We start from the raw sequence: 8,895 nt of genomic DNA on the forward strand, positions 1-8,895 counted from the left end.
AATATCTTTAGTACACTTGAAGTAAGTTAAGCTAATTTAAAAGTAACTTCTTTTTTTTTTAGAGAAAGATAAAGGCTTGTTTTAAGTGAATAATTCCTTATTTTTGAGTTTCACTGGCAGATAAATTACTGTAACTTATAACATGGGAAAAATGTCTTGTTACAAGTGAAATAATCTGCCAATGGAACTAGAACTTTTACATTAAAATTAAGGAATTATTTACTTAAAACAAACTAAAAAGTTACTTGTAAGTAAGTTTTGTCATATTTTAAGAATAGTAAGATATTTCCACGAGAAACTCGACCAAAAATACTTGGTAAGATTTTGTGATTTTGCAGTGTATTTTTAGTGAAAAAAATCTACCAGTGCACCTTTTCTGTAAATCAATATTAATATTATATTTGTCTTCTTTTCCAAGTGTTTTAAGATATTTGCACTAGACATGACAAAAAATACTTAGCTTTCTTTTTCTGTCAGTGTACTTTTTCTTTTAGGGTTTGAATTTGAGATGAATTTTGAGCAAGAGCAGAACAAAATCTGACTGAAAATAAGGAATTGAAAATGCATGTACTCCCTTTTTTATTTTAATTTTATTTTTTTCAGGGGGAAAATCCCCAATCATGTTGCTTAACTGTAAAATATCAGGAATGCCTCTACAAGTAGACGCATCCCAGATTTTGTATTTCATTGCACATGAGCTCTGGTTTTATTTTTAAATGCATGCAACACTAATAAAGACTAGCGAGACTCTTTTTGTCCTAGTCGCAGTGAGCTCTGTAGGGGAGCGGTCGACGTAAACGGCTAACGCGTGTCGTTTTCTGCAGTGAGGCGGATGAATTCGATAGCTTGGCGGTTGCTATCACTCCTCATCTCTGTACAAAATGGAGCTCTCTTTTTAAATCTCATCTCACCTGTCAGGCCAGAAGAATTTACCTGTAAACTTGTACAGTACCTGGAGGAAGAAAAAAATAAAACAACAAAAAAGTTGGCATTTAATTTGAAAATGAAAAGTACATTTTGATACATCTATTTCTTTTTTTTTTTTTTCTAAATTCAGAGTAACTTGTTAAAAATGTTCATATGTGACAAAGTTTCCTCTCTTCTAAGTTATTTATGTTCTTCTTTGTGCAAGTAGAACTGAAATTTGCTTATGCTTTTTACCACTGTCATTAACGGAGGAAAAAACTATTCAGTGATGGAGTTAATGTTACATTCCCATTATGGTTTTTTTTATTTTTATTTTTCATTTTCTTATCCTGTGGCATGGTTCGGGTAGACGAGCAGAAGTTTAAAAAAAAAATGCCTGTAAATTTACTTTTCTTTTTAATTTCGTAGTCTTGGTAAAAGTTTTTAGATAAACGTGCACTGAAAATGTCCAAATTGAGTTGAAATGTCGTAGGTGATGTAGGCCGTAAGAACACGATTAAAGCGTAAAAACTACTGTCTGATTTTAATGTTCACTGTGTTTTATACAGTATTCGAAATTTTTGTTCACTTTGAACATTTTTACTAAAAAAAGAAAATAAAAATTTGAAATTGTATTGTGCAAAGAGATGTAATTTTTGGAGTACTTGAAATGCATTAATTAAAAGACTCATTCAAAATAAAATAGACCTCTGTTTACTGTCTGCAATGTGTGTGCACTCTTTGGCTTTTTAAGGTCACAATTAAGATGATGTGAATTTTATTCTCCTTATCTATATGGAACAATTAAATCATCCTTGCACATATTGAAAGTTAAACTTGTGCAATATCTTTCTGGTGACATTTTCATAATATTTTAGAATCTGGAGATTTTGTTTTAGCATCTTGCTGTCTGCTTTCAGGATAAACTTGCCTGGAGATTTTGCTGTTTTTTTTTTTTAATGTCTTCCACTTGTTGATAATGGTTGTATTAAAATTTTTCTGCAACCTCTACAAATCCCTTACCAGACTTCTAATTGTACTTTTATTTAATTAATATAAATTGTAAGCAGCAAAGTTAACTACATAAGGTTCGTACCAAATTTTTGTTTAATTTCTAGTGCAAAATATTGTCGTACGCATGAAATAAGACAAAACTAACTTACATGTAATTATTTTAACAAGAAATATGAGCTTTTTCAGATTGAATAATTACTTAATATTGATGAAAAAGTACTAGTTATAAGGGAAATAATCTGGCAGTGAAACCTGACATTTTTTTCCATATAACTTTATAATTTATGAAAAAGTACTTCTACTTTCCCTTATAAAATACATTTTATTTCTGGTATCTTAGTACACTTGAACTAAGATAAAACTAACTTGCAAGTATCTTTTCAGCAAGATGCAGAGGCTTGTTTTAAGTAAATAATTCATCAATATTGATAAAAAAAAAAGTTTTGGTTCCAGTGGCAGATTATTTCACTTATAACATGAGAAAATAGTCTTGTTATAAATGAAATAATCTGCCAGTGAAACAAATGTTTTTTCATCAACATTAAGGAATTATTCAATCTAAATAAGCTGTTATGTCTTTTTTTAAAAAAGTTACTTAAAAGTTAGTTTTGCCTAATTTCAAGCGTGCTAAGATATTTGCCCTAGAAATTAGACAAAATAAGACTTTTTGCAGTGTGATGTTATTTTCATAAAGTCTTCTGGACACTTTTATTCAATTTGTTGTAAACCCAGAAACTCCTGGCACGGCCGTCCATGCCTCTCTGAAGTTCACTGCAGCTGAATCAATAATTCATATTGGCTATAATATATGGGAGTCGTGCAACGCTCGAAAAAAGAGAAAACAAAACTCTGAATAATAACAGTATTTGTTAATAGATCATATTAACTTATGTTTTAATGTTAATAAGGTCGTTACTCAGCGCCGCCAAATATTTCACACATTATCCTAGAGTTAATTATGCTTCAAGTAGGTATAGTTTCAAAAAAATGGGTAAAACAATCGGAGATCTTAAATTTTGTCTCGTTGATTGATGTTCTTCTAATTTCTTTTCAGCTTTTTTGTTGGTGATACTAACCTTGTTCACCCCAGTGGGTGCAGTACTAAGGCATGGACAGAAGAGGGAGCTCTTATTTTAATGAAAATGTTTAGTTGGACGCTTTGCAGGCGATAACGTAAAGTGTTATATTCACTAAGTTTATTTACTGATTTTTAGTTTGTTTTAGTCATTTGTTTCTTTTAGCTTCATAATTGCTTGTTTCAGTGTTTTTGACACATTTCTTATACGCTCCATTACATGTATTGTTCATTAACTTTTCTTTCTGAGTGTGTTTAGTTATGTAACAAACGGGATTATTGCAGGCCAGTTTTTGCAGGAATGCACGTGCAGCAAAGAGTGGTTTGTTATTGATAATCAATATTGATGTTCTGCTGCAGTTACTGGCCGCTACAGCAGTGTGAATAAGCAACCAAAGCAACAGTTTCAGTCCAATATTTTCTAGAACGGCGAAGTAATGGTTTTATAATCTGATTCTGTGTTTAAATTAAAGATTTAGCAAAATTACATTTCTTCTTGTTAAATGTTTGTGATAATTCTTAATTGCTTGTTTTCAAACTAGTCTTAGCCTGTGTTCACACTGCAGCATGAAGCGACCCAATTCCGATTTTTTATTTTTACCTGATCTTTTTACTACAGTCTGAAACACAAGTCGGATTTACACAAATGCAACTCAGGTCACTTGGGTATGTGGTTCTAAATCCGATACATAGCCGATCTTTCTAAACGTGACCAGAATCTGAACGGCAGGTCGCATTCATTCGACCTGAAAGTCATTGAGACTCGACAAACGTCACTATTCTGCGCCCTGATACGTGCAAGCGACAAGAAAAACAACAACCATGGTGGACGATAATGAGGATTAAGTTGTTACTGTGCTGGTTCGCTTTGGATAACAACTTTAAAATCGTAAGCTATGCTCCACTGTTAGCATCCATGTTTACTTCCGCAAACTTCTTCTTCTTCTTCTTTAGATTTTAACGGCAGCTTGCATCCAATTATGTTGCACTACTGCCCTCTATTGACTCCTACTACCTACTCCTCAAAGACTCTTAAAAATCCCAGTGTCTTTTAAAAAACGAAAAATCTTCTTTTTCCCCTCAATATTATTCAGCTGATCGATCACCTTGTCAAATTTCAATTCCCTACTAACACCTAGTTCTGTTTTTAATAATCTTCTGTGACTTTCGTATTTCCTACATTTAATCAAAACATGTTCCACTGTTTCTACTTCATCACACCATCTACATAAACCAGTAAGGTGTTTCCCCATCTTAAAAAGAGTTCCGTTTAGGAAACTATGCCCAGTTCGTATTCTATTTATAATTATCTCTTCCCTCCTGTTTAATCCTCTGATCCTTTCTACATCGACTGTTTTTTGTATTCTAAATAAATGTCTTCCTTTAATTTCATTTACCCACCTATCTTCCCATATCTTCTTGCTTTCTTTCCAAATTATACTTTTGCCTTCAGATTTAGATAACTTTATTTGCATAACAATATCATCTTGTTTAATTGTCTCCTTCGCCAGCTTGTCTGCTCTTTCATTCCCCATAATACCTACATGAGCAGGAGTCCAGAATAATACAACATTTTTATTTTGTTCACAGATCCTATGATGAACCGCCATAATCTCATATAAAATATTTTGATGATTTTTTGTACGTCCCTTTCCGATACTCGTCAACGCAGATAGAGAGTCACTACAAACTATTATTTTATTCCTATTAGTTTCCTCCACCCATTCTAAAGCTACTAAAATAGCACCTAGTTCTACCGCAAACACACTCAAATAATCAGATGTTCTTTTTGAAATACTAATCTTTAATTCAGGAATCACTATGGCTATACTGGTTGCTTCACTTTTAGGGTCTGTCGACCCATCCGTATAAATTTGCAAATATTCAATATATTTATTCTGCATGTGATTATAAAATTCTTGGCAAGTATCTAATGTTTTCCTTTTCCTAATATTTGTTAGTGTTCTGTCTACATTAATATATTTCCAAGTCCATGTCGGTCTCAAAGGCCACAATACAGTTGGACTAAATTCCTTATAATATACATTAAAAATTTTCGCTCTATTATCCCCAACCCACCCAAAACTATCCATTTGTTTCTTTCCTCTTTCCCAACACTCTCCTAATAATTTCTTAACCGGGTGATCTGCATTATGTCCCTTTAAACTTATCCAATAATTTACCATTAGCTGCTGTCTTTTAATGCATAATGGCATTTCTCCTGACTCTACTTGTAATGCACATATTGGTGTTGATTTAACTGCCCCTAAACATATTCTCAGTGCTCGGGCTTGAATAACATCTAACTTTTTTAACCTAGTTTTAGCTGCTGATCCATACACCACACTCCCATAATCTATTCTTGATCTAATTAGAGACACATATATATTTCTAAGGGAATCGAAATTTGCACCCCATGTCAACCCAGCTAAACACCTCATAATGTTTAGAACCTTTTTAGTCTTCTCCATAATATGTTCTATGTGATTTCCCCAAGTTAGTTTCTTATCAAAAACTACTCCCAAAAAACGAAACCAATCAACCCTTTCTAACTCTTTCCCATATAAACACAACTTCTTATCAACCCCTATTTTTTTATTTGTGAAAAACATTACTTTTGTCTTTTCAATTGAAAATTTAAAGCCCCACTCTACTCCCCACTTACTCACTTTATCTATACCTTCCTGTATTTTAACAATAAGATGGTCCACATTTCTTCCCTTTTTCCATAATGCTCCATCATCAGCAAAAAGTGACTTACCAAAACCAATGGATATTTCTTTAAAAATATCGTTGATCATAACTGAAAATAATGTTGGACTTACCACACTTCCTTGAGGGGTTCCATTTTCTATTTTACATATTTCCGAAAACTGACATCCTATTTTAACTTGAATATTTCTATCCCTTAAAAAATCCCATAACCAATTAAACATATTACCTCCTATACCCATCTGATGTAATTTAATCATTAACCCTTCCCTCCATAACATATCATATGCTTTCTCCACATCAAAAAACACAGCAACAACAGTTTCTTTATTAATCTGAGCTTTTCTAATAACATCCTCTAAACATAAAATAGGATCCATTGTTCCTCTCCCTCTACGAAAACCACTCTGATACGGAGCAATTAAATGGTTTGACTCCAAATAATGTGTCAATCTCTCATTCACCATCCTTTCCATCAGTTTACACAGATTAGATGTTAAAGCTATTGGTCTGTAATTTACAGGGTTACTCTGATCTTTCCCAGGTTTCTTCAACGGAATAATAATAGCTTCTTTCCACTTACAAGGCAGTCTCCCCTCCTTCCAAATCTTATTGAATAAAATTAATAATTTATTTAAAACTTCCTCACTTACATGTTTTAACATAATATAACACACCTCATCCTTACCTGGAGCACTATTCCTAGTTCTATCCAAAGCTCTTTTTAGCTCTCCAATAGAGAAAGGATAATTCATCAGATCATTATTATTCTTCTTTCTTCTTAAGATTCCATCGTATTCCTTTTTAGTTCTCTCCCTTCCCTCCATTTCATTACCTAATAAATTTTTACCACTATGTATCTCCACAAATGTTCTCACTAACATATCAGCCTTTTCCTTGTCAGTTACAGCTACTATATCATTTTTATTTAGTATAGGATAACTCCATTCCCTTCTATCTCCTCCCATTTTTTTGATCATCCCCCAAACATCCCCTAGTTTTGTACTACTGCCAATTGTGTCACAGAAACCTCTCCAGTATTCTCTTTTTGTGCTCCTTATTGTTCTCCTGACTTTAGCTTGTGACTTTTTATATTCAATTAAATGTTGAAAATTATGAGACCTTTTAACCAATTTAAATGCTTTATTTCTTTCTCTAACTGCTTTCCTACACTCTTCATTCCACCATGGAACCAACTTTCTCCTATTTTTCCCTGATGTTTTTGGAATAGCCTCCTCTGCAGCAACTAAAATACCCTGACTAATCACTCGGTTCATACTTTCAATACTGTGATCATTTTGAACATTTAAAATTTTCCTATCACATAGGTTATAAAATACCTCCCAATTTGCTTTCTCAAATATCCACTTCCCTCCTATCATTTCAGGCCTATGCACCTGGCCCATCCTTATTTTGCTGATTATAATGTAGTGATCACTACCAAATGACTTATTTTTAACTTGCCAATCACATAGTGGAGCTAAACAGCTAGAAACAAATGTCAGATCTAGTACAGATTCCTTACCTGAATTTATATCAATTCTTGTCTTCTTTCCATTATTCAAGCAAACCAAATTATTACTATCTAGAAATTCTTCTAAAATGTTCCCATTATAATCTACTTTTCCACTACCCCATAATGAATGATGTGCATTAAAATCTCCACACCAAATAACATTTCCTTTCATATCCATCTCTTCAAGTTTACTTACCTCAAGCTTTTTACAAGGATTGTAAAAATTTAAAACCAACAGTACCTTCTCTTCCACCCATATTTCAGTTGCAACATACTCCAAATCTCCTTTTCTTCCAATAACTTTATACGGAATACCTCCTTTAATCAGAGAAAGACACCCTCCCCCATTTCCTTCTTCTCTATCATATCTAACTGCAATATATCCATCCAATTTGAAATCCAAAAAAGGCCTCAGCCAAGTTTCCTGTATACAAATTACATCAGGTTTTTCTTTTAATTCATAAATAAACTGTTTAAAATCTTGCCCATTTGACAGAAGACTCCTCGCATTCCATTGCAATATTGAGACTATCCTTCTTGGCTTGCCTGACTACACAGTTCTCCCCTTATGTCCTCCCACCGAATATTCTTTAAGTCTAAACTATGGCATGCTGCCTTTACAATAATCTGAATCCTTTCCGTTTTTGATTTCACATCCGATGTTGCATTTATAACTCCTGCAATAAAAGTCACCATTTTCTTTTTTTCCTCTTCAATTTTCTTTTCAACCATTACCATAATTTTTGAAATTACTTGCTTTTCTCCTGATAGAGATTTCTCAGTTTGTTTCTCTTTCTCAACTACTTTACACGCTTCTGCATATGTTACTTTCTGCGTAACTTTTGTTTTCTGTATCACTGATTGTCGTTTCATTACCTCGCATCCCCAAAAAGCGACACTATGCTCTCCTCCACAACTACAGCACTTTGGTTTAACTCCAACTCCACATTTACCATAGTCATGGTCTCCAGAACAACGGGCACATCTCTTTTTACCTTTACATATTTTTGCAATATGGCCAAATTTCTGACAGTTGAAGCACCTCACTGGTTTGGGCACATATTCCCTGACACTAAATCTTATCAAGCCAAAGAAAACCTCCCTTGGCATTTCTTTTGTTTCAAACTCCAGCAACACAGTTTCTGTTTCAATCTTCTCTGTACCCCTTTTCATTCTCCGTGCTCCTTTTACTTCCTTGTTTCTTTCTTTCAGATTCTCAATTAATTCCTTCATATCAACACTTAACGGCACTCCTGTTATGATTCCTTTGCTTTCATTATTTCTTTTTTCACCCACTTTAACAACTGCTCTAATTTTGACTTTACATACCCATCCAAGCTTTTTTGCCTTTTCAACCTGACCTTCAGAATTACAGCCAATCAAAAGATTTCCGTCTCTCAGTACTTTAGCATGTTTAATTTCCCCAACATGTGTCTTAAGTGCTTTTGTTAGTTTAAGTGGATCAATCTTCTTGACTCCTTCTCCTTCATCAAATCTTATTATAATGTTCAGATTTTGTCTTTTTTGTGCTTCTTTTCCTTCCTCAATTCCTTCATTATCAGTGTCTTCAGTGCTGTCCTCATTTCCTTTTTTTCTCTTTCTTTCAGCAGCTCGCTGCTTCTTTCCACCCTTTCCCACCAATTCCCACTCTTTATCTTCATTCCGACCACTC

Source organism: Xiphophorus couchianus, chromosome 2, assembly GCF_001444195.1.
Source record: "Xiphophorus couchianus chromosome 2, X_couchianus-1.0, whole genome shotgun sequence".
NCBI classification, from domain to species: Eukaryota; Metazoa; Chordata; class Actinopteri; order Cyprinodontiformes; family Poeciliidae; genus Xiphophorus; species Xiphophorus couchianus.